The 26,172-nt window shown below is 39.6% G+C and overlaps 1 protein-coding gene across 13 annotated transcripts in view; it reads left to right on the forward strand.

Moving 5' to 3' along the window:
- ntng2b (netrin g2b) overlaps positions 1-26,172 on the forward strand; it is a 224,972-nt gene that overhangs the window by 151,806 nt on the left and 46,994 nt on the right. The gene's annotated exons all lie outside the window — the stretch shown is intronic.

Here is a 26,172-nt window from a genome sequence, read left to right on the forward strand (position 1 = left end):
TACATGTTTCCACTTTCACATAATTTATTTTTTATATATAAGAACACATCAAAAATGAACATACTTTTCATGTAGAACAGGCCTGTATAGGGCTGGGCCAATAAAAACATAGATAGAAATGTGATCAATAAAACACACATACATATCCATCCATCCATCTCCTTCCGCTTATCTGAGGTCAGGTCGCGGGGACAGCAGCTTAAGCAGAGAGGCCCAAACTTCCCTCTCCCAAGCCACTTCGTCAAGCTCCTCCCGAGGGATCCCGAGGCGTTCCCAGGTCAGCCAAGAGATGTAGTCTTCCCAACGTGTCCTGGGTCTTCCCCGTGACCGCCTATCTGTCGGACGGAGGCGTTTGGGTGGCATCCTGACCAGATGCCCGAGCCACCTCATCTGGCTCCTCTCGATGTAGAGGACCAGTGGCTTTTCTTTGAAGTCCTCCCGGATGACAGAGCTTCTCACCCTATCTCTAAGAAAGAGCCCCGCCACCCGGCGGAGGAAACTCATTTCAGCGGCTTGTACCCGTGATCTTGTACTTATGGTCATTATGTGATATATATATATATATATATATATATATATATATATATATATATATATATATATATATATATATATATATATATATATATATATATATATATATATATATATATATATATATATATATATATATATATATGTGTGTGTATGTATGTGTGGGAAAAATCACAAGACTACTTCATCTCTACAGAACTGTTTCATGAGGGGTTCCCTCAATCTCCTGACGATTGAGGGAACCCCTCATGAAACAGTTCTGCAGAGATGAAGTAGTCTTACGATTTTTCCCACACATACATATTGCACTCTACCACGGTATCGAGCACTCTTCACTGGATAATCCAATTAAGATATATAGTTTTATAAATGCCTCGAATGTCCGGCATTTTAAGTTAGGGCTGCGTGTATTTTCAATGTACGTTCAGGATTAAGAAGGGGTTAAAAACCAAAACAAAAGTGCTGCACGCAGCAACATTCGTGAGGGATGGGCAGAGACAGAGAGAGCGAGAGAGTTATGATAAACGCGCATGCGTCACCAGGCTCTGCTTTTTACCCATAGATTTATCAGATTTTATTTTTCATTATCTATAGCAGGGGTGTCAAAAGTGTGCCCCGGAGGCCATTTGCGGCACTTAGCTAATGTTTTAAAGGCCCACGGCACATTCTAAAAATACTATTACAATAAACAAAAACATAAACAAAAGTGAAATAAAAAAGCTTAAAGGCTAAATGTAATTTAGAAAAAGTTGCAACGTTGACTAACAAAACAAAGCTGTTTTTTTCTTTCAAACTGTCATTGCTCAAAACATAATATTGAATGTTATTATGAATTATTGACCTGTCCAAGTTTCCGGTTACTTCACATCAAATATTCCATTAAGAAAAATATTTTTGGTGGAAGATTTAGCAAATTGGTTAAATAAAAAATCAAAAAATGTATATTTAGTTTTTCTCTTACTGTACCGAAAATGAACCGAACCGTGACCTCTGAACCGAGGTACGTACCGAACCGAAATTTTTGTGTACCGTTACACCCCTTATATATATATATATATATATATATATATATATATATATATATATACAGTCATGGTCAAAAGTTTACCCACAGTTGTAAAGAACATAATGTCATAGCTCTCTTGAGTTTCCAATAATTTCTACAACTCTTATTTTTTTGTGATAGAGTGATTGGAGCACATACTTGTTGGTCACATAAACAGTCATGAAATTTGGTTATTTTATGAATTTATTATGGGTCTACTGAAAATGTGACCTAATCTGCTGGGTCAAAAGTATACATACAGCAATGTTAGTATTTGGTTACATGTCCCTTGGCAAGTTTCACTGCAATAAGGCACTTTTGGTAGCCATCCGCAAGCTTGTGGTTGAATTGTTGATCACTTCTCTTGACAAAATTGGTGCCGTTCAGCTAAAAGTGTTAGTTTTCTGACATGGACTTGTTTCTTCAGCATTGTTCACACGTTTAAGACAGGAATTTGGGAAGGCCATTGTAAAACCTCAATTGTTGCCTGATTTAGTCATTCCTTTACCACTTTTGACCTGTGTTTGGGGTCATTGTCCTGTTGGAACACCCAACTTTGCACAAGACCCAACTTCCGGGCTGATTATTTTCGGTTGAAAAATTTGGAGGTTTTTCTCGTTTTTCATTGTCTCATTTACTCTCTGTACAGCACCACTTCCATTAGCAGCAAAACAGGCCCAGAGCATAATATTCCCACCACCATACTTGACGGTAGGATTGGTGTTCCTGGGATTAAAGGCCTCACCTATTCTCCTCCGAACATATTGCTGGGTATTGTAGCACTTAAAAGTAATAATTTGATTTAATCATGCCTGAATAATATTTCCTGCATAACATAAATTAATTTCCATAATTAAATGAGAAATATAGACTAAATTAAATGCTGACTTCCTGGCAGTAAAACCTCCAAAAAATAGTTCTTCTCAGGTTTCTCTATGTTTACAACTTCACACTTTGCACAATTTTTTTTACACTTTATTAAGCATTTCTTACACATTCCTTATTTTTGCACCATAGCTTTAAGAGGTTATTGGTAAATGTTTGTTATTTTATTTACATTGACTGAGTGTTTTCCATGCTTGTGTTGACAGTAATAATTAGAAGGTTACATTTGAAATAAAAATGTTAACATTAAATATATTTTTCTCCTGGTACATACCTTCTATTTTCAAGAAATCATAAAAATATAAATCATTATCTTTACCGACCAATATAAAAATAAATTGCATTTTGATATACTGTAGTTTTAAGCCATATCACTCTTTTCAAAACTAAGTAATATCTTATTTACATGACGGCATGTCATATCAGCCTCTACATCATGTTTATAAATCATCATTGCTTCTCTAGACTGGAGCGATAGCATTACCGTAATTTAATAACACATATTTATTTTTGACTTTGGGGATTCCATGTTGCTTTCTAATATAAAACCTGGTCCAAGGTAACTGTTGAGAAATGATTGCAATAGTTACAAACTGCCTTGCTTTCACACTTTTCAGTGTTTGGCATAAGCAATTTTATAGGCAGATTTTTCCTTCAAACAGCGCCACCTGCAGTACGCACTATGTGACACGCGTTGTCCTAATTATGTCACAACCTGTTATGCTTAGCACATGTGGAGCTTTGGCAGCACTCTCGCTTAACTAATTAATGATTAATGATGACTCAGCGAATTAATTTTTCCATATTTATACATGTCATTTTCCCAGTGTCTCTTTCCTCCCTTTCATGACTTTTTTAACCATTAAAATTGCTGGCTGCTTTGCAACTGTGATACTTTGTCCCCCCTCAGTAGCACAGCAGTGATTACATGCTGTGATGTGCAGCAAGTTAACCCCTGCAAAAAGATAAATAAAGAAAGTAGAGCCTCTGCTAAGAGGCTGGAGGTGTGACATTTAAATGTTGGCATTTTCACAAGAGGTGATGGGAACAACAACTAAAAAGTGACACTAAAAAGGCCAGAAGTGACACTTCAAATAACTTAAATTTTCACATTGTACACAGTACAGAACCATCACTGTAGACACTTTTCACCTTTGATCACTAAAGACACTTTAACAGCTGCTGTGACCCAAGGTCACCTCCATATTTATACTGTTGACTGTCAATCAGAATGTGCAATAATGTTATGTTACTTACTGTGCCTTGTATATACATTTTTATTTTTTATTTTTAGCTAAGTACCGTGTGACTTGTTGAAAGGTAGACTAGCAAAGTTAGATTTTCATTCGGCAAACTGTCTGTTTAACTGTGCATATGACAATAAACAATCTTGAATCTTGAATCAGTATATTTATTTGAATTGCACTTTACAGTTAAAGGGTTCATATTATATATATTTTATCCACGGTGAAAACCCTTCCACTTTCGATTTTGCTTAACGATTCGCATTCTTATCTATTCTTATTTGGGGGAAAAAAAATAAGAAAAAAAAATGGCTTAGCATAATTTTTTGTATTTTAGAGGTAACGCGACCTTACAAAGCCAACAGTAAGGTCTTAAGAGCATACATATGTAACATAAAAAAATAATAGAATATTCTTCTGTAGAATATAACAAAATAACATGTATGTGGAAATTACACAAGAATATATTATTTAGTAAAAGTTTTGAAACTTTTTAAGAATCGTAAATGCTCCTGAACTAAAAAAAATGTAATATTGTGCAAAAGTTTGTTTAGATTGACAAGGTGAAACTAATATGACACAGGATCATATATAAATATACACATGTACACGTATTATATATATATGTGTATATATATATATACACAGTATATATACACATATATATAAATACACATATATATAAATATACACATATATATAAATATACACATATACACGTATAAATATATATATATATATATATATATATATATATATATATATATATATACATATATATATATATATATATACACATACACATAAATATACACATATACATGTGTATATATATATATATATATATATATATGTACACATGTATATACATATATGCACATTTATACATATATACACATAAATATATACACACACACATATATATATACATATATATATATATATATTCATAACTTTTATGGACAGAATTTCTAGGCGCAGTCAAGGCGTTGAGGGGTTCCGGTTTGGTAACCGCAGGATTAGGTCTCTGCTTTTTGCAGATGATGTGGTCCTGATGGCTTCATCTGACCGGGATCTTCAGCTCTCGCTGGATCGGTTCGCAGCCGAGTGTGAAGCGACCGGAATGAGAATCAGCACCTCCAAGTCCGAGTCCATGGTTCTCGCCCGGAAAAGGGTGGAGTGCCATCTCCGGGTTGGGGAGGAGACCCTGCCCCAAGTGGAGGAGTTCAAGTACCTAGGAGTCTTGTTCACGAGTGAGGGAAGAGTGGATCGTGAGATCGACAGGCGGATCGGTGCGGCGTCTTCAGTAATGCGGACGTTGTACCGATCCGTTGTGGTGAAGAAGGAGCTGAGCCGGAAGGCAAAGCTCTCAATTTACCGGTCGATCTACGTTCCCATCCTCACCTATGGTCATGAGCTTTGGGTCATGACCGAAAGGATAAGATCACGGGTACAAGCGGCCGAAATGAGTTTCCTCCGCCGTGTGGCGGGGCTCTCCCTTAGAGATAGGGTGAGAAGCTCTGCCATCCGGGAGGGACTCAAAGTAAAGCCGCTGCTCCTCCACATCGAGAGGAGCCAGATGAGGTGGTTCGGGCATCTGGTCAGGATGCCACCCGAACGCCTCCCTAGGGAGGTGTTTAGGGCACGTCCAACCGGTAGGAGGCCACGGGGAAGACCCAGGACACGTTGGGAAGACTATGTCTCCCGGCTGGCCTGGGAACGCCTCGGGATCCCCCGGGAAGAGCTAGACGAAGTGGCTGGGGAGAGGGAAGTCTGGGTTTCCCTGCTTAGGCTGTTGCCCCCGCGACCCGACCTCGGATAAGCGGAAGATGATGGATGGATGGATGGAGATATATATATATATATATATATATATATATATATATATATATATATATATATATATATATACATACATACACACACAATATATACATACATACTGTGGGGCAAAAAAGTCAGCCACCGAATGTGCAAGTTCTCCCACTTAAAATGATGACAGAGGTCTGTAATTTTCATCATAGGTACACTTCAACTGTGAGAGACAGAATGTGAAGGAAAAAAAATCCAGGAATTCACATTGGAGGAATTTTTAAGTATTTATTTGTAAATAACAAAAATTCAACTCAATACTTTGGAATAAAACCTTTGTTGGCAATAACAGAGGTCAAACGATTACTATAGGTCTTTACCAGGTTTGCACACACAGTAGCTGGTATTTTGGCCCATTCCTCTATGCAGATCTTCTCGAGAGCAGTGATGTTTTGGGGCTGTCGCCGAGCAACACGGACTTTCAACTGCCTCCACAGATTTTCTATGGGGTTGAGGTCTGGAGACTAACTAGGCAACTCCAGGACTTTCAAATGCTTCTTACGGAGCCACTCCTTCGTTGCCCGGGCGGTGTGTTTGGTATCATTGTCATGCTGGAAGACCCAGCCACGTTTCATCTTCAAAGCTCTCACTGATGGAAAGAGGTTTTGGCTCAAAATCTCACGATACGTGGCCCCATTCATTCTTTCCTTAACACGGATCAGTCGTCCTGTCCCCTTGACAGAAAAATAGCCCCAAAGCATGATGTTTCCACCCCCATGCTTCACAGTAGGTGTGGTGATCTTGGGATACAACTCAGTATTCTTCTTCCTCCAAACACAACGAGTTCAGTTCATACCAAAAAGTTATATTTTGGTTTCATCTGACCACATGACATTCTCCCAATCCTCTGCTGTATCATCCATGTGCTCTCTGGCAAACTTCACATGCACTGGCTTAAGCAGGGGGACAGGTCTGGCACTGCAGGATTTGATTCCCTGTCGGCGTAGTGTGTTACTGATGGTAACCTTTGTTACTTTGGTCCCAGCTCTCTGCAGGTCATTCACCAGGTCCCCCTGTATAGTTCTGGGATTCTTGCTCACCGTTCTCATGATCATTTTGACCCCACGGGATGAGATCTTGCGTGGAGCCCCAGATTGAGGGAGATTATCAGTAGTCTTGTATGTCTTCCAGTTTCTGATAATAGTTGATTTATTCACACCAAGCTGCTTGCCTATTGTAGGTTCACTCTTCCCTGTCTGGTGCAGGTCTACAATTCTTTTCCTGGTGTCCTTCGACAGCTTTTTGGTCTTGGCCGTAGTGGAGTTTGGAGTCTGACTGTTTGAGGCTGTGGACAGGTGTCTTTTATACAGATAACGAGTTCAAACAGGTTCCATTAATACAGGTAACGAGTGGAGGACAGAAGAACTTCTTAAAGAAAAAGTTACAGGTCTGTGAGAGCCTTTCTTGTTTGAAGTGACCAAAAACTTATTTTCCACCATAATTTACAAATACATTTTTAAAAATTCCTACAATTTGAATTCCTGGATTGAAGTGTACCTATGATGAAAATTACAGACCTCTGTCATCATTTTAAGTGGGAGAACTTGCACAATCGGTGGCTGACTAAATACTTTTTTGCCCCACTGTATATCTAAAATAGCTTTGTTGAAGGACCATAGAGGCATGTCATGCAAAATGCGTAAGTTTTTACCAAGGTGAGTTAAAAAATAACACTAACGTAGATCCACGCTGATGATACCTTTATTTATAAAAGTATCAAAAAGTACAGAAAATAATCTAAATATATACGGTACTAGTACCAAAATATTGGTATGGGGACAACACTCACGCTAAAAAAGTAGTGACTATAATCAAATCCCAAACTTCTGCTCTCTTATCTGTTGTACCGCCACAAGCTCTGAAATTTGCATGTACGTTGCGTGGCCCATTATTTTATTTTTTTTCTATTATATTTTAATGATGGTGAGAAGCCATAATTGAAATCGAAATTTGATTAATTGTCCAGCCCTAGCCTAGAGTGTGATTTCAAAACGTTCAGGAGTTGTGTAGATGGCAAATACGCAAAACCAGGTACAGTGCCAAAGGTAAAAAAAGTTTTTGCATTGCAAGTCCCATTTAAGAGTTTAACATTGTTTTTTAAAAGACACTTCTTTAAAGGGGAACATTATCACAATTTCAAAAGGGTTGAAAACAATAAAAATCAGTTCCCAGTGGCTTTTTGTATTTTTTGAAATTTTTTTTCAAAATTTTACCGGTACCGGAATATCCTTAAAAAAAGCTTTAAAGTGCTTGATTTTCGCTATTTGCGATGCGACTATCAATTTCCCTGTGACGTCATACAGTGCTGCCAATGTAAACAAACAATGGCGAATAGCACAGCAAGATATAGCGGCATTAGCTCGGATTCAGACTCGGATTTCAGCGGCTTTAGCGATTCAACAGATTACGCATGTATTGAAACGGATGGTTGGAGTAGGAAAGTATTGAAGAAGAAACTGAAGCTATTGAGCGAATAGCTATTGACGCTATTCATAGCCATAGCATGGCCAAATAGCTGCGTTAGCATTGCCGGTAAAATGTGCGGACCAAACGATCAGGACTTTCGCATCTCGTGACACTGGAGCAACTTAAATCCTTCGATTGGTGTTTTTTTCGCATTAAATGTGGGTGGAAGGAAACGTAATATAGTTGCAAATGCATCTGCAGGTTATCCATACATCTCTGTGCCATGTCTGCTTTAGCACCGCCGGTAAATAGCATGTTAGCGTCCATTAGCATAGCATGTTAGCATCAGTTAGCGGACAGTCACGCCGCAACCAAATATGTCTGATTAGCACATAAGTCAACATCAACAAAACTCACCTTTGTGATTTCGTTGACTTTATCGTTGCAAATGCATCTGCAGGTTATCCATACATCTCTGTGCCATGTCTGCTTTAGCACCGCCGGTAAATAGCATGTTAGCGTCCATTAGCATAGCATGTTAGCATCAGTTAGCGGGCAGTCACGCCGCAACCAAATATGTCTGATTAGCACATAAGTCAACATCAACAAAACTCACCTTTGTGATTTCGTTGACTTTATCGTTGCAAATGCATCTGCAGGTTATCCATACATCTCTGTGCCATGTCTGTCATCGCCGGTAAATTGTGGAGACACTCCGGCACATTCAATGGGGGTCTGGCGGCAGACACTTTCGCATCTTCGGGTCAGTGGTGCAACTTGAATCCCTCCCTGTTAGTGTTGTTACACCCTCCGACAACACACCGACAAGGCATGATGTCTCCAAGGTTCCAAAAAAAAGTCGAAAAAACGGAAAATAACAGAGCTGAGACCCAATGTTTGCAATGTGTTGAAAATGAAAATGGCGGCTGTTTTACCTCGGAGACGTCACGTTCTGACGTCATCGCAAAAAGAGCGATGAACAGAAAGGTGTTTAATTCGCCAAAATTCACCCGTTTAGAGTTCGGAAATCGGTTAAAAAATATATTGTCTTTTTTCTGCAACATCAAGGTATATATTTACGATTACATAGGTCTGGTGATAATGTTCCCCTTTAAGAAGTACAGGGTTGTATGCTCGCCACAGCTTGACCCTGGAACTGATTTCCTTTGGGGAAATCTAAATATTATTTGATTTTTTTTCTATTATATTTTAATGATGGTGAGAAGCCATAATTGAAATCGAAATTTGATTAATTGTCCAGCCCTAGCCTAGAGTGTGGTTTCAACACGTTCAGGAGTTGTGTAGATGGCAAATAAACAAAAACAGGTACAGTCCCAATGGGTAAGAAAAGTTTTGCATTGCAGGTCTTATTTAAGAGTTTAACATTGTTTATTGAAATACACTTCTTTAAGAAGTACAGGGTTGCATGCTCGCCAAAGCTTGACCCTGGAAATGATTTCCTTTGGGGAACTCTAAATAAACGTAGTTGCTTGTATAAAACAGCCTTGCAGGGCATTCATTAGCCTTGTGTGTGTGCAAACATGCCAGGGTTTCCCACATTCATTTATTTGTGGCGGCCCGCCACAAAAGAATTACGGCCGCCACAAATAAAATGAAAAATGTTTTCGGCTTTTGACTCGCCCGACCGCTCATAAAAGCAATGGGACTCGGTCTGTGAATGAAGCTTGTAGTTACATATTATATAAATATGTAAATATTATATAAATATGTACATAAAGTGTTGTAATTATATTCCAACTCCGCGTTCTTCTTGGTCATCGCCGCTAACACCACAATACACCCCCCCCCCCCCAACCACATCACCACAAATAGATGCCTAACCAGTGGAAAAAACATCATACACATAAAAAAGTGTGTAATAGGCTTTGAGCAACAGTGTGATATTCCCCTTCGCAGCCTTACTAATAGTTATCAAACCTCTGGCAGCCACCTGCTTCTCTTTGCGGAATTATAAGCAACATTTTAGCAGTTGTGGAACAGCTTTTCAGTTCACAGTCTTTGTCAGCAGTGTGAATTCACACTTTTCATTGTGAGAATGCTCACCGTGCGTGTGTGTGCGTGTACGTTTGAACTAAGGCTTTTTTCCTGTATAAACAATCTGAGGCAGCATCTCCTATGCTAATGAGCTCCCCTGCTCAGCCCTCGTTGGATTTACATTCTCTGTCCTCATGTAACTGCCGCCGCACGCCCCTCAGCTCGACCGGCGCCAGGCGGAGAGTCAGGGAGCTCGCTTCCTCTAACAGACGCCGCGTTACCCGGCAGCCCTTTGTTTGAGCCCGCACTCGCACCCATGGGAGCATCTGACACACTTCCTGGTGCGACAGAGGCTCTCCTCGCTTCCATACCCCCCCACCTCCTGTCAGAGTAGGAGAGAGCTCCTCCCGTCGCCACAGGAACCAAACTTGAGCCACAATCCCCCCCATCTGTCCGACCCGGGCCGTCGCGTGCGTGTTGATCGGCATCATCATCACCTTGCCATCACAGATGAACCTGTCCTCCATCCCCTGACTCACCATCCTACAAGCCGGTATAATGTAAGCCACCCCCCTCCCCTCAGATGGCACTAGATTTAAAGGGTCGACATTTTTTTTTACAAGGTCAAATTCCGGCTGCTAAGTGTTTTTCACTAGTGATGGGACAGAATGACAACACTGTACGGTAGGGGTCACCAACGCGGTGCCCGCGGGCACCAGGTAGCCCGTAAGGACCAGATGAGTAGCCCGCTGGCCTGTTCTAAAAATAGCTCAAATAGCAGCACTTACCAGTGAGCTGCCTCTATTTTTAAAATTGTATTTATTTACTAGCAAGCTGGTCTCGCTTTTCTCGACATTTTTAATTCTAAGAGAGAAAAAAGTCAAATAGAATTTGAAAATCCAAGAAAATATTTTAAAGACTTGTGTTGTGTTCAGAGGGAAGGAGGCGACAACCAGGACAGAACTGCGTTTTTTCAAGGTTTATTTTAAACCTTTGATGAATACGTGACATGTGTATGCTACTCTAAGTGAATGAGTGTGACTATATGTAATATTAATAATAATAATAATGGATTAGATTTATATCGCGCTTTTCTATTGTTAGATACTCAAAGCGTTCACAGAGAAGTGGGAACCCATCCTTCATTCACACCTGGTGGTGGTAAGCTACATCTGTAGCAACAGCTGCCCTGGGGTAGACTGACGGAAGCCTGGCTGCCAGTTTGCGCCTACGGCCCCTACGACCACCACCAATCATTCATTCATCAGTGTGAGCGGCACCGGGGGCAAAGGGTGAAGTGTCCTGCCCAAGGACACAACGGCAGTGATTTGGATGTCAATAGGTGGGAAGCGAACCTGCAACCCTCAGGTTTCTGGCACGGCCGCTCTACCCACTACGCCATACCGCCCTAATTAATAATGTAAATGTTACCAAGGGTTGTTGTCTGTGAGTGTTGGTTGTAATCTTTCGTGGAATCACGAGGGGCAAGACGAAGAGGCAGTTCGTGGACAGGCAATGGGTCGTGGGGAGGAGCGAGGCAGTGTAGTCTGGGTCCGAGCAGGGAGGTCATGGATCGAGGAGGGCAGTCAGGAATCCGGTTGGATGTCGAAGGACAAGGCTTGATCACGGAAGGCAGGGGAGTCAGGGAAGGTTAGGAAGGTTAGCGACGTTCTGGCAAAGGTTCCTCGGGTCTGCTGGTCTTTATGCCGCTTCCTTTCATCAAGTTCAGATGTGTCGATTATTGATTGACTACAGGCTTGTTGCTGCGCGGGCGTGCTGCGCTCAGCACGAGTGGGGACGTGACTGAGTGCACTGTCAACGGAGGCGTGTCTTGGCGCGCTGTCAGCAGAGGAGTCCGCAGCTCCAGCCACCGAGGAAACGCGGGTTCGACTCCGCGTCATGACAATTTGGTCTTAACTTGTTTAAATAAATTCATGAATTTTTTTACTTTGCTTCTTATAACTTTCAGAAAGACAATTTTAAAGAAAAAATACAACCTTAAAAATGATTTTAGGATTTTTAAACACATATACCTTTTTACCTTTTAAATTCCTTCCTCTTCTTTCTTGTCAATTTAATTCAATGTTAGAGTACATTTTTTTTATTTTTTTTGTAAAGAATAATAAATAAATTTTAATTTAATTATTAATCTTAGCTTCTGTTTTTTCAACGAAGTATATTTGTGAAATATTTCTTCAAACTTATGATTCAAATTAAATATTCTGGCAAATCTAGAAAATCTGTAGAATCAAATTTGAATCTTATTTCAAAGTCTTTTGAATTTTTTTTCAAATTTTTGTTCTGGAAAAAATTAATAATGATTTGTCTTTGTTAGAAAGTTACAAAGTGCAGATTGGATTTTAACTTATTTAAAACATGTCATCAAAATTCTAAAATTAATCTTAATCAGGAAAATGTACTAATGATATTCAATAAATTATTTTTTAATTTTCAAAAAGATTCGAATTAGCTAGTTTTTCTATTCTTTTTTTCGGTTGAATTTTGAATTTTAAAGGTTCGAAATTGAAGATAAACTATGTTTCAAAATTGTTTCCTGTGTTGTCCTCTTTTTAACTGTTCAATGAAGTGTTTTTTCATCATTTATTCTCTACAAAAAACCTTCCGTAAAAGGAAAAAAAAATGTACGACGGAATGACGGACAGAAATACCCATTTTTTATATATTTATAGATTTATTTATTAAAGGTCAATTGAGCAAATTGGCTATTTCTGGCAATTTATTTAAGTGTGTATCAAACTGGTAGCCCTTCGCATTAATCAGTACCCAAGATGTAGCTCTTGGTTTCAAAAAGGTTGGTGACCCCTGCTGTACGGCATCTCTTCAGGTACATTCAAATGTGTTTCCAGGATGATGAATGTGAGGTTCTGATTGAGCTACATTGTGCAAGTTATGTCTCCCCCTAGTGGATCTGTGTAACCTCCAATGCACTAGTCATGCTGCTGAGCAAAGTGATGATTTTTGTGAGGTTAAAACGGTTCTTCTCAAGTAGTGGGGGGAGGTTATATCAGTATCATGAAGTGGCATGCTTCAAACCTACAGAAACAAAAGGGGAAAAAAATGGCATTGTAGAAAAAGTTTTGTTAGCAATATTGTTGTACTGGAACTTGTAAAGTATCGCGATACTAATGAATTATAATCAGAGGTGGGTAGAGTAGCCGGAAATTGTACTCAACTAAGAGTATTGTTATTTTAGAGATTTATTACTCAAGTAAAAGTAAGGAGTAGTCACCCAAATATTTACTTGAGTAAAAGTAAAAAGTATGTTGTGAAAAAACTACTCAAGTACTGAGTAACTGATGAGTAACCTGTTTAATGATTACGACGACAAATAGTGTACAAAAACATAAAAATAGCAATGAGCAAATTCAGAGCCAGGAATATCTCTTATTCAACTAAAACAATAATATATATTAAATAATGATACATTACAATAAAAAAAATAAGGCAAATTGAGCCACAATAACAGCACCATAGGCTCAGTAGGCTGTAGATTGATTGATTGATTGATTGAAACTTGTATTAGTTGATTGCACAGTACAGTACATATTCCGTACAATTGACCTTTAAATGGTAACACCCCAATAAGTTTTTCAAGGTTAATCAATTACTTAATAAATGACCATGTCGAGGTGATCTACCTCTTATATACATACACACACATATAATATATATATATATATATATATATATATACATACATTAATATATGCAGTATATAATTTATATTTATTTATTTTGCCGTTTTTGTTTACATGTTAAAGGTGTTTTAATGAATATACATGCATGTTTAACACATAGATTCCTATCTTTCATGAAGACAAGAATATAAGTTGGTGTATTACCTGATTCTGATGACTTGCATTGATTGGAATCAGACAGTAGTGCTGATAACGTCCACGTTTTCAAATAGAGGAGAAAAAAAGTCCTCTTTTCCGTCCAATACCACATGAAAGTCGATGGTTTTTGGCATCTTATTTGTCCAGCTTCCATATTTTTATACACTTTACAAGAAATATATTGGCAGCAAACTCTGTAGTTTGCTAGCTTGTTTGCGCTGGCTCTTGAAGACTCTTATTTTGTTAGCGCAGGCGCGATGGTGCGGCACTTTTATTGTGAAGACAGGAACTGTGCGATCAGTCTTTAGGCTTTTGACAGGAAGTACGGTTATATATATATATATATATATATATATATATATATATATGAATATACAGTCTTTTTTCCTTTACACTTTTGATTGATTGATTGAACATTTTATTAGTAGATTGCACAGTACAGTACATATTCCGTACAAGTTTTTCAACTTGTTTAAGTCGGGTTCCACGTTTGACAGTCATGTGACCGCCTGGCTCTGTTTGATTGGTCAAACGTCACCAGTGACTGCATTTGATTGGTGAAACGGATTCAAACGTCACCAGTGACTGCATGTGATTGGTGAAATGCAGCCTTGCATAGGTCCTACTTTGTAGGTCTGTTTACAAACCAAAACAAACATTAACAGATCAATAAAAAAAAGTAGCAAGTAGCAAGCTGAATGTAGATAAATGGAGCGGAGTAAAAGTAGCGTTTCTTCTCTATAAATATACTCAAGTAAAAGTATGTTGCATAAAAACTACACTTATAAGTACAATTTATCCCAAAAGTTACTCAAGTAGATGTAACGGAGTAAATGTAGCGCGTTACTACCCACCTCTGATTATAATTGGTACTCTACCACCTCTAGAAAGAACCGTTTCTCTTTTTTTTTTTTTGTCACGTCGTAACATTACTGGGTTTACATGTAGAGGAGCATGTTCAGCAGCGCACAATCACGGAGTACTTACAAGCAGACACAGTGTGTAGACAGAAAAGGGAGAACAGACACTTTTTGGCCTAAAAACTAAAGATAAAGGTGAAGCTATAACACTGAAACACCCTCAGGGAGAGGTGCTTTGAGACATGGCTAGCTAGCGAGCAGCTGACGTCCATCCAGTGTTTTAGCTACTTCTAAATCACTAATCCTCGCCTCAATGGCGACAAATATAGTATGTTTCATACAAGTAACAATTATTACTGCAGGACGAGAAATAGCTAAACAGGCTTCACTCACACAATACGAAATTACAATAAATCACCAGAGTCACCGCTAACACACACCTGAATGTAAACAAACGCCATGATTGGATCTACACCTGACTTCCACTGTAATGATACCAAGTACAATAGCGTATCTAGTCGATACCACTATGATTATATCAATATTTTTTTTATCTTTATTTTCTTTTTTTTTCTTTTTTTATGTTTATAAACTCCGGAAATACATCAGTGGACACAAGTGGACTTTGAATTTGACCAATATATGATCCTGTAACTACTTGGTATTGGATCAATACCTAAATTTGTGGTAAATCAAACTAACGTAAAGTATTAAACAACAGAAGAATAAGTGATTAATACATTATTACATTTTTATCAACTGATTGCAATAAGGTAAATTTGTTTTAATTATTAAACGAACCAAAAATATGACTTATTTTATCTTTGTGAAAATATTGGACTCAGTGTGTTGTCAAGCTTATGAGATGGGATGCAAGTGTAAGCCACTGTGACACTTTTTTTTTGATTTTTATAAATGTCCAATGATAATATCAATGAGGGATTTTTAATCACTACTATGCTGAAATTATAACTAATATTGATACTGTTGTTGATAATATTCATTTTTGTTTCACTACTAGGCTTCACAGTGGCAGAGGGGTTAGTGCGTCTACCTCACAATACGAAGGTCCTGCGGTCTTGGGTTCAATACCAGGCTCGGGATCTTTCTGTGTGGAGTTTGCATGTACTCCCCGTGAATGCGTGGGTTCCCTCCGGGTACTCCGGCTTCCTCCCACTTCCAAAGACATGCACCTGGGGATAGGTTGATTGGCAACACTAAATGGGCCCTAGTGTGTGAATGTGAGTGTGAATGTTGTCTGTCTATCTGTGTTGGCCCTGCGATGAGGTGGCGACTTGTCCGGGGTGTACCTCGCCTTCCGTCCGATTGTAGCTGAGATAGGCGCCAGCGCCCCCCGTGACCCCAAAAGGGAATAAGCGGTAGAAAATGGATGGATGGATGGGTTTCACTACTTTTGGTTTGTTCTGTGCCGTGTTTGTGTCTCCTCTCAATTGCTCTGTTAATTGCAGTTCTGAGTGTTGCTGGGTCAGGTTTGGTTTTGGAATTGGATTGCATTGTTATGATATTGCTGTGTATTGGTTTGTTGGATTGATAAAAAAAATAAAAAATAAATTTTAAAAAATGAATAAAAAAATAGATTTTTTTAAAATTGAGAATCGATTCTGAATCGCACAACGTAAACGATTCGATTCATATTCGAATCAATTTTTTCCCCACACCCCTAATATATATATCAATATATATATATATATTAGGGGTGTGGGAAAAAAACGATTCGAGTACGAAAATAATTAAAATAATTTGTATTTATTTTTTAAATAATTTTTGAAAAATCAAACTTTTTGTAGTTAATTTTGTGGCGAGTTTGGTCCGTTTTACAAAATAATAAAGGCACAAATAGTATGGAATAATAACTTTGCTGAACGTGTATTTTTTTTTTTTAATACACCCACATCGAGCAGGCAGCACGGTGGAAGAGGGTTTAGTGCATCTGCCTTACAATACGAAGTTATTGGGTTCGATCCTGCCCTTTGGGATCTATCTGTGTGGAGTTTGCATGTTCTCCGGGTACTCCGGCATCCTCCCACCTCCAAAGACATGCACCTGGGGATAGGTTGATTGGCAACACTAAATTGGCCCTAGTGTGTGAATGTTGTCTGTCTATCTGTGTTGGCGACATGTCCAGGGTGTACCCCGCCTTCTGCCCGTATGCAAGTGAGATAGGCTCCAGCACCCCCCGCGAACCTTAAAGGGACAAGCGGTAAAAAATGGATGGATGGACACACCGAGCACCCACTGGAAAAACTCTAGATCGCCCACCTATGAGCGTGTGGAGTTTGGGCAATAATTTCATTGCAGAAAAAAAGTGGACCAGGCTTGCCTTGACGATCTGCTGCAATGGTGTCACGCCAGTTGTGCAAGATGATGATGCAGGCCGCTGTGAGAACAGCTGCCGGCGCCACGTCTCACCGGAGCCCCGGGGAGGAGGAGGGGTGGATGCATTGGAGAGAGTGGGCGGGAGGATTGCCGTAGGGAGGGATGCTCGGTGCGGGCGTAGGATGCTTACAGGACGACCCTCTCTGAGGAGGAGCCCGCTGGAGATGTGCACGGCCCGTGTACAAAAACACCTCAAGGGGGACCACAGATGGAAACAGGCAGCACTGGAGGTCTCAAGTGGGCTGCTAATCAGTGGCCATTCAAATACTGCTAGATTACTGCCATCGCTATCCTTTCACCGCCGTACAAACCGAGATATCTTCCAAGTGCAAGTGACTGTACTGAGTTGTCCATCCATCCATTTTCTACTGCTTATCCCTTTTTTGGGGTCGCGGGGGGTGCTGGAGCCTATCTCAGCTGCATTCAGGCGGAAGGTGGCGTACACCCTGGACAAGTCGCCATCTCATCGCAGGGCCACACAAATAGACAGACAACATTCACACTCACATTCACACACTAGGGCTAATTTAGTGTTGCCAATCAACCTATCCCCAAGTGCATGTCTTTGGAAGTGGGAGGACGCCGGAGTACCCAGAGAACATGCAAACCCCACACAGAAAATCCCGAGCCCGGGATTGAACTCAGGACTACTCATGACCTTCGTATTGTGAGGCAGACACACTAACCCCTCTGCCACCGTGCTGCCTGTACTGAGTTGTCATCGTTTCAAAATAGAAGACGTGCACTCTTGTTGTGCTCTGTCAAAACAGTTTCACTCCAAACTGGCAGGCATGAGACAAAAGAGCTTTCTCATCTGACTGAGAAGGTAGGACAGGGGGCTCTTTAGCGGTACAATAGTGGCTCCCTGGAGCTTTTGCGAAAATGTACCCTTGATGCACTCAGCATCAAGTGTTGGAATTGGGGGTTAAATCACCATAAATGATTCCCGAGCGCGGCACCGCTGCTGCCCACTGCTCCCTTGACTTCCCAGGGGGTGATCAAGTGGATGGGTCAAATGCAGAGGACACATTTCACCACACCTAGTGTGCGTGTGACAATCATTGGTACTTTAACTTAACTGATGAGTATTTGGCGAGAACCAATTTGTCCTACTCATTTTGGTGGTTCTTGAACTTACCGTAATTTGTTTACAAGTACAACTTTCTCTGATGCTGCCACAGAAAGACGTGTTTTATACCATTCCTTTGTCCCATTTTGTCCACCAAACTTTTTATGCTGTGCGGTAGAGATGCGCGGATAGGCAATTATATGATCCGCAACCGCATCACCAAAGTCGTCATCCACTTGTCGTCCACCCGAACCATCAGAACCGCAACCGCCCGCCACCCGCCCACTGAAATACATCAGAAGTCGGCCACCTTTACCACTCACAGAGATATTTAAACCCGTTTCGCAGAGTAATGAAGACAATGGGAGCCGCTAACTTTCTCGCGAATATCCAATGGCGTTCATCCTGATGACAAGAATATGGGCGTGCTGTGAAGCCATTGCCTTTGACACCTTCAACAACATGTACAAACCGATTGTTAGTCCGACAACATGTTGTGTGCAGCTTCCGCAATCACACGTACAAGATTGAAAGGCATACTGGGTGATACAGAGTACACTGATGGTTGTGATATAAACAACTTTGACACTTATTAATATGCGCCACGCTGTGAAGCCACACCAAACAAGATTGACAAACACTTTTCGGGAGAACATCCTCAACAAATACCCAGAATCCTTTGTATCCGTTACACATCCTGAATATATATTAAACCCCCGCACCCCCAACCCAGGCCACTTTACCGACGCATCAAATAGTCAGGTTTTGTCATGGATACAAAGGATTCTGGGTATTTCTTGTGTTGCGTTTATGTTGTGTTACTGGGAGGATGTTCTCCCAAAATGTGTTTGTCAATCTTGTTTGGTGTGGCTTCACAGCGTGGCACATATTACTAAGAGTGTTAAAATTGTTTATATCACAACCATTAGTGTTCTCTGTGTCACCCAGTATGCCTTGCAGTCGTGTGCGTGTACATGCTGTAGAAGGCGACAAAGCCAATGGCTTCATAGTACGCCCTAATACTTATTATCTGGGTAACTACCGACAGTCAATCAGGAGAATAATAGCGTCTTTTATTGTCTTCTTCGCTTTATGACACGGGTCTTAAATGGCTCTTTGAATGGTAAAGGATACCGATCCCACAACCATGTATATCAAATATTTCCGGATGGTTCAACCGCCACCCGCCCGAATCTAATTAAAATCTATTTTTTCGTCATGTCACCCGCCCGACCCGCGGTTTATCCGCAGACTCCGCGGATGAGACCACAAACCGCGCATCTATACTGTGCGGTAATACACAAATCTGAGCTTTGTTGATGTTATTGACTTGTGTGGAGTGCTACAGGCATGTTTGGTCAGTGCATGACTGCAAGCTAATCAATGCTAATGTGCTATTTATACATATTGCATCATTATACCTCGTTAGTAGGTATATCTGAGCTCATTTAATTTCCTTTACTTATGTCCTCTGTGTATTTAATTGATATTGGCATGCCTGATGACACATTATCTGTATGTAATATTGGCTTCGTTTCCGACAGTTGTTTGTGTTTCATGTTGTTCCAGACCACAGCAAACGTAAGCCAGCTTGCAAATATTGTGATAAATCCATTAGACAGCCTGCCGTTTCCTTTAACTTGGACACACACATGGACTGTATACCTTTAGCCATTCTACACTAGTAATTTCCAGGAGTTATCTCAGCCTCTGAGAAGCCTGCCTTTTACTAATATTTTCCAATGTTGTAAACATGTGTACAATAAATATTACATTTAAACATTTCTGTCATCAAAGATTTGTGTCAGCCTGCGACACAGTCATTTTGATAGTAGGCTATAATAGACACTTATATAATGCGTTGCCTCCATTATAGGGCTTTTAACTTTTTGCGGCTCAAGACAGATTTTTATTTATGGTCCAATTTGGCTCCTTCAACATTTTGGGTTGCTGAGCCCTGAGGTTGGAGGACTAGAGTCAAATAAGAGCTGGAAGCATGAGATTTACGGCCCTAGTGTTTTCTCGTTAAATTGTGAGAGTGTGAGAAAAGACGGTGAGGAAGAAGACCACCAAAACTCCCGCGTTGTTCCGCGTAACAAGGCCCACGTTGCTGTTTGGATTTATGGCATAAAGCTGCAAGAGGAAACCGCAGCAGCAATCTGAACTACTTTTCTCTCTCACACAGAAACATTAGTGCAGAGAAATTGATGCAAAGGATTCCGGGAACGGTGTAAAGCCCTGCAGGGAAAGTGGAACACGGAGAAGAAAAAAAAGGGGTGGGGGGGAGGGCAAAAGTTGAAGCGATTAAAAATGCAGAGGCAGCATGTTTGTCTTGACTCATCTTTAGAAGTTATATTGATTCAAGAACGTTTGTGTGTGAGCATCGCATCCGAAAATCTCCACATGAAGGAGTGCTCCTGTGAGGAGATTGGGGATGTAACATTAAAAACATTTAACATCACCGTCATTGTGATCGAAATTATGATTATTATTGATCATAAACAGGCACGCTTTTGCACACAATTTGGCATTTTTCGGATTTTGCATGCTTTACCGTTTTAGTATTTTACCTCTTTTAATGGCTAAGCTTTTATTGTTTTAAATATTGCTTTTTACCCTAGCACTTTAAGATATATCTAAATGAAAAGTGTAACAAATAAAATGTATTATTATTATTGAGTTTTTCCGGCGGGTGCCTTCATCTGCTCAGCGGACCTTGAACGCACCGTAAAAAACACCACCGTCCTGTCCTGTCTTCCTTTAAGCATAGAACAGGCTGGGGGGGCCAAGTTTAGAGAAAAAAATGTGTCTGGGGGCCGGTATATCTGATTTTTAGGAACACTAATACTAAACCTCACACTAATGTCTGAATGAATGCTAAAAACGTTTTGACAGAACACCTTAAAAAACGGAATGGAATTCTAAATGTTCAACTGAATAAGACACCCAAAATGTATATGAAAAAAAAATGTGGGTGTGGAGGGGAGTGTGGCCAGCATAATAAAAAGCCAAGTATAAGTAGGCTGTTTTGATATTTTTTTATTTTATTTATTTTATATATTTAAAGAAGAAACATTGTGTTATAGGTGACTAAGTATGTTATTATTATCATTATTAATTAGTTTTAATAATTCCTCCCACCTCCAAAGACATGCACCTGGGGATAGGTTGATTGGCAGCACTAAATTAGTCCTAGTGTGTTAATGTGAGTGTGAATGTTTTCTGTCTATCTGTGTTGGCCCTGCGATGAGGTGGCGACTTGCCCAGGGTGTACGCCGCCTTCCGCCCGAATTCAGCTGAGATAGGCTCCAGCGACCCCGAAAAGGACAAGCGGTATAAAAAAGATGGATTGAATTCTGCGTTTTCTCATTACAATCCGATTTTTTCTTATTTTTTCTTACATTTTTACGTTGTTTTTTTTTCTTTTTCAGATGTATATGTTATTTTAAAACACAACTTTTTAAATTTTTAGGTTATAATTAGGTATATTTGCACAAAGTATTGGTATCGGATAGGTGTCACCGGTACCAGCCTGAATGTTTTTTTATATAATTTCAGAAAGAAAATCGGTGGTATTGCACATCTCTACTCAGTCTGTGTTTCAATCACGGTTTTTCCATCACTGTAATTTAAAACGTTAATACTAACCTTTGGAAGACTTACCAGGGTTATCATTAATACCGTTTATTGTTATATACCTATTTTTGAATTTCAAAAACTGTACTTCCCTCTCCTTTCATTACAGAGGGAAACAAAATTCCCTCGATTAGAACAAGCAGCCGTTCGAGGGCTTCATGTACAGATAAGAGAAAAGTGCTCGTCATTTCGGGTGAAGGAGGTTCTCATGCCTTTGCTGACTCTAATTGCGTTCCATCCAGCTGAGGGCAGCGGCTTCTGATACTCTATGTCTGTCTGACGGAGGGAATGAAAACATAACGACAGGAAAGAGGTCAGGCAGCTTCATTCAAATTTCTAATACCCGTCCGAGGGGTTGTTTTTTTACGTTGTTGGGCCGCAAGATGTTCCAAAGATATTTGTCATTTTAAGCATAGATCAGGGGTGTCAAACTCAAATACAGAGCGGGCAAAAATTTAAAACTGAATGAAGCCGCTGGCCGAGGTTGAACAAATTAATCCTTTAATAGGGACCCAAACAAGTTTTGCATTGAATATTGACCAAGCAAGGCTTATATAACTTTATTGTGACATGCAAAATCGAGTTTAAAATAATTATAATTAAAAAATATCAATGGCATATCAAATAAAATAAAAATACTAATTGAATGCTTCTTTTCGGCGGCGGGTTTGAGTTGGGGCGGGGTTTGGTGGTAGCGGGGGTGTATATTGTAGCGTCCCGGAAGAGTTAGTGATGCAAGGGGTTCTGGGTATTTGTTCGGTTGTGTTTATGTTGTGTTACGGTACGGATGTTCTCCCGAAATGTGTTTGTCATTCTTGTTTGCTGTGGGTTCACTGTGTGGCGTATATTTGTAACAGTGTTAAAGTTGTTTATACGGCCACCCTCAGTGTGACTGTATGGCTGTTGACAAAGTATGCCTTGCATACACTTGTGTGTGTGTATGAGCCGCATATATTATGTGAGTGGGCCGGCACGCTGTTTGTATGGAGGAAAAGCGGACGTGGCGACATGTAGAGAACGCCAAAGGCAGTGCTTTTACGGCCCGTCCCCAATATTATTGTCCAGGGGCACTGAACTTCGGGAGTCTCCCGGGAAAATCGGGAGGGTTGACGAGTATGAGTATTAGTGGTGAATGCGGTGTTACAGCGGCGGGCCAGCTATAATGTTAATTTGATATTGCCTCAAGGGCCAAATTAAATTACATGGGGTCAGAGTTTGACACCCATGGCATAGATATACAGTAGTACTCTAATTTGTTTTTTTGCTGCAACAGCGTCCAACAAGGCAGAGGAACATGACACCCATGATCACAAAAAAGTGATTGGGAGGAACGTGAAAGAAAAGAAAAAGAAAAAAAAACTGATGTAATGTTAGGAACCTTAATGTCACGGTTAATGGGACTTGAATGAGCACAGTTATCATTACAAATACGATATTGTTGAATGTAATCATAAAGTACTTATACGCATACACACTTGACAGAATAACCCTTACATTGGGTGTATTCTTCCATTTTAGTCTTTTAATATGCTTATATTTTTCCTTTTAAGTTTGTAATGTTTTGTGACATCACGTGTGTTCACTTCCAGTTGTGGACTGTAGTTGTAGACTACGTTTACACTGCAGGCTAAAATGGCCTAATTTTTTTCAAAATCTGATTTTTTTTTTCCCCCCAGCTGACTGGATTACAAGTAAAATGTGATCAGACTCCAGTGTAAATGCACACAAGCCCCAATGTGACCCCAATGTGGCCTCGACGTCACTTGCATGCGCAGGTCGACAGAGTAAAAACCAAAGAAGTCGACCGAATTACGTAAATAAGCAAGGAAGTCGCTACTACTATTACTTTGCATAATAAAAGCCGTCACATCCTCAAAATTATGTTTTTTTTAATGTGAAAATAAATAAAAGTAATATAATGCTGGGGCGGTATAGCTCGGTTGGTAGAGCAGCCGTGCCAGCAACTTGAGGGTTGCAGGTTCGATTTCCGCTTCCGCCATCCTCGTCACTGCCGTTGTGTCCTTGGGCAAGACACTTTACCCACGTGCTCCCAGTGCCACTCCCACTGGTTTAGATGTAAAAAAAAATTAGATATCGGGTTTCACAATGTAAAGCGCTTTGAGTCACTAGAGAAAAAGCGCTATATAAATATAATTCACTTCACTAATTCACAATGTCCGAATGGATATGTACATAGTGTAATATATTTGGGGGGTCAAATCTTTTTGTGACTGTGAAGTAGAGGAGACATGGACATCAGCGTGGATCTACGTTAGCGTTATTTTTTAACTCACTTACGTAAGAGGCGTAAGTTTTTATGTAAGTGAGTTCTTCAACAACTCGAATTTCATCGGAACCAAAGTGTGTATATATACAAACCCCGTTTCCATATGAGTTGGGAAATTGTGTTAGATGTAAATATAAACGGAATACAGTGATTTGCAAATCCTTTTCAACCCATATTCAATTGAATGCACTACAAAGACAAGATATTTGATGTTCAAACTCAAACTTTTTTTTTTTTGCAAATAATAATTAACTTAAAATTTCATGGCTGCAACATGTGCCAAAGTAGTTGGGAAAGGGCAGGTTCACCACTGTGTTACATCACATTTTCTTTCAATAAACATTTGGGAACTGAGGAAACTAATTGTTGAAGCTTTGAAAGTGGAATTATTTACCATTCTTGCTTGATGTACAGCTTAAGTTGTTCAACAGTCCGGGGTCTTGTTGTCGTATTTTACGCTTCATAATGCACCACACATTTTCGATGGGAAACATGTCTGGACTGCAGGCGGGCCAGGAAAGTACCCGCACCTTTTACTACGAAGCCACGCTGTTGTAACACACAGAGGTGGGTAGTAACGCACTACATTTACTCCGTTACATCTACTTGAGTAACTTTTGGGATAAATTGTACTTCTAAGAGTAGTTTTTATGCAACATTCTTTTACTTTAGTATATTTATAGAGAAGGAACGCTACTTTTACTCCGCTCCATTCATGTACATTCAGCTCGCTACTCGCTACTTTTTTTATCGATCTATTAATGTTTGTTTTGGTTTTTCAACATAGGATCCAAGCATGCCTGCATTTCACCAATCACATGCAGTCACTGGTGACGTTGGACCAATCAAACAGAGCCAGGCGGTCACATGACCGTGATACGTAAAACCCAACTTAAACATGTTGACAAACTTATTGGGGTGTTACCATTTAGTGGTCAACTGTACGGAATATGTACTGTACTGTGCAATCTAATAATACAAGTTTCAATCAATCAATCAAAAGTGTAAAGGAAAAATGACACTTTTAATTTCAACCGTACTTCCCGTCAAAAGCCTAAAGACTGATCGCACAGTTCCTGTCTTCACAATAAAAGTGCCGCTCCATTGCGCCTGCGCTAACAAAATAAGAGTCTCCGAAACCCAGCGCAAACAAGCTAGCAAGCTACGGAGTTTGCCGCCAATGTATTTCTTGTAAAGTGTATAAAAACGAATATGGAAGCTGGACAAATAAGATGTTAAAAACCAACGAGTTTCATGTGGTATTAGACGGAAAAGGAGGAACTTTTTTTTCTCCTCCATTTGAAAACGTGGACGTTTTCAAAACTACAATGCAAGTCATCAGAATCAGGTAATACACCAACTTATATTCTTGTCTTCATGAAAGATAGGAATATATATGTTAAACATGCATGTATATTCATTAAAACACCTTTAACATGTCAACAAAAACGGCAAAATAAATAAATATAAATTATATACTGTATATATAAATTTATGTACATATATATGATATATGCGTGTGTATATGAGGTAGATCACCTCGACTTGGTCATTTATTAAGTAATTGATTAACGTTGAAAAACTTATTGGGGTGTTACCATTTAGTGTCCAATTGTACGGAATATGTACTGTACTGTGCAATCTACTAATACAAGTTTCAATCAATCAATCGATCATTGAATGCCAACTGAGCCTGTGGTGCTGTGGCTCAATGTGCCTTAATTTTTTTTATTGTAATGTATTATTATGTAATATATATTATTGTTTTAGTTGCTTAAGAGATATTCCTGGCTCTGAATTTGCTCGTATCTATTTTTATGTTTTTGTGCATTATTTGTTGCCGTAATCATTTAACAAACAGGTTACTCATTAGTTTTTTCACAACATACTTTTTACTTTTACTCAAGTAAATATTTGGGTGACTACTCCTTTCTTTTACTTGAGTAATACATCTCTAAAGTAACAGTACTCTTACTTGAGTACAACTTCTGGCTACTCTACCCACCTCTGGTAACACGTGGCTTGGCATTGTTTTGCTGAAATAAGCAGGGGCGTCCATGATAACGTTGCTTGGATGACAACATA

Source organism: Nerophis ophidion, linkage group LG08 (genome assembly GCF_033978795.1).
Source record: "Nerophis ophidion isolate RoL-2023_Sa linkage group LG08, RoL_Noph_v1.0, whole genome shotgun sequence".
Taxonomy (NCBI): Eukaryota; Metazoa; Chordata; class Actinopteri; order Syngnathiformes; family Syngnathidae; genus Nerophis; species Nerophis ophidion.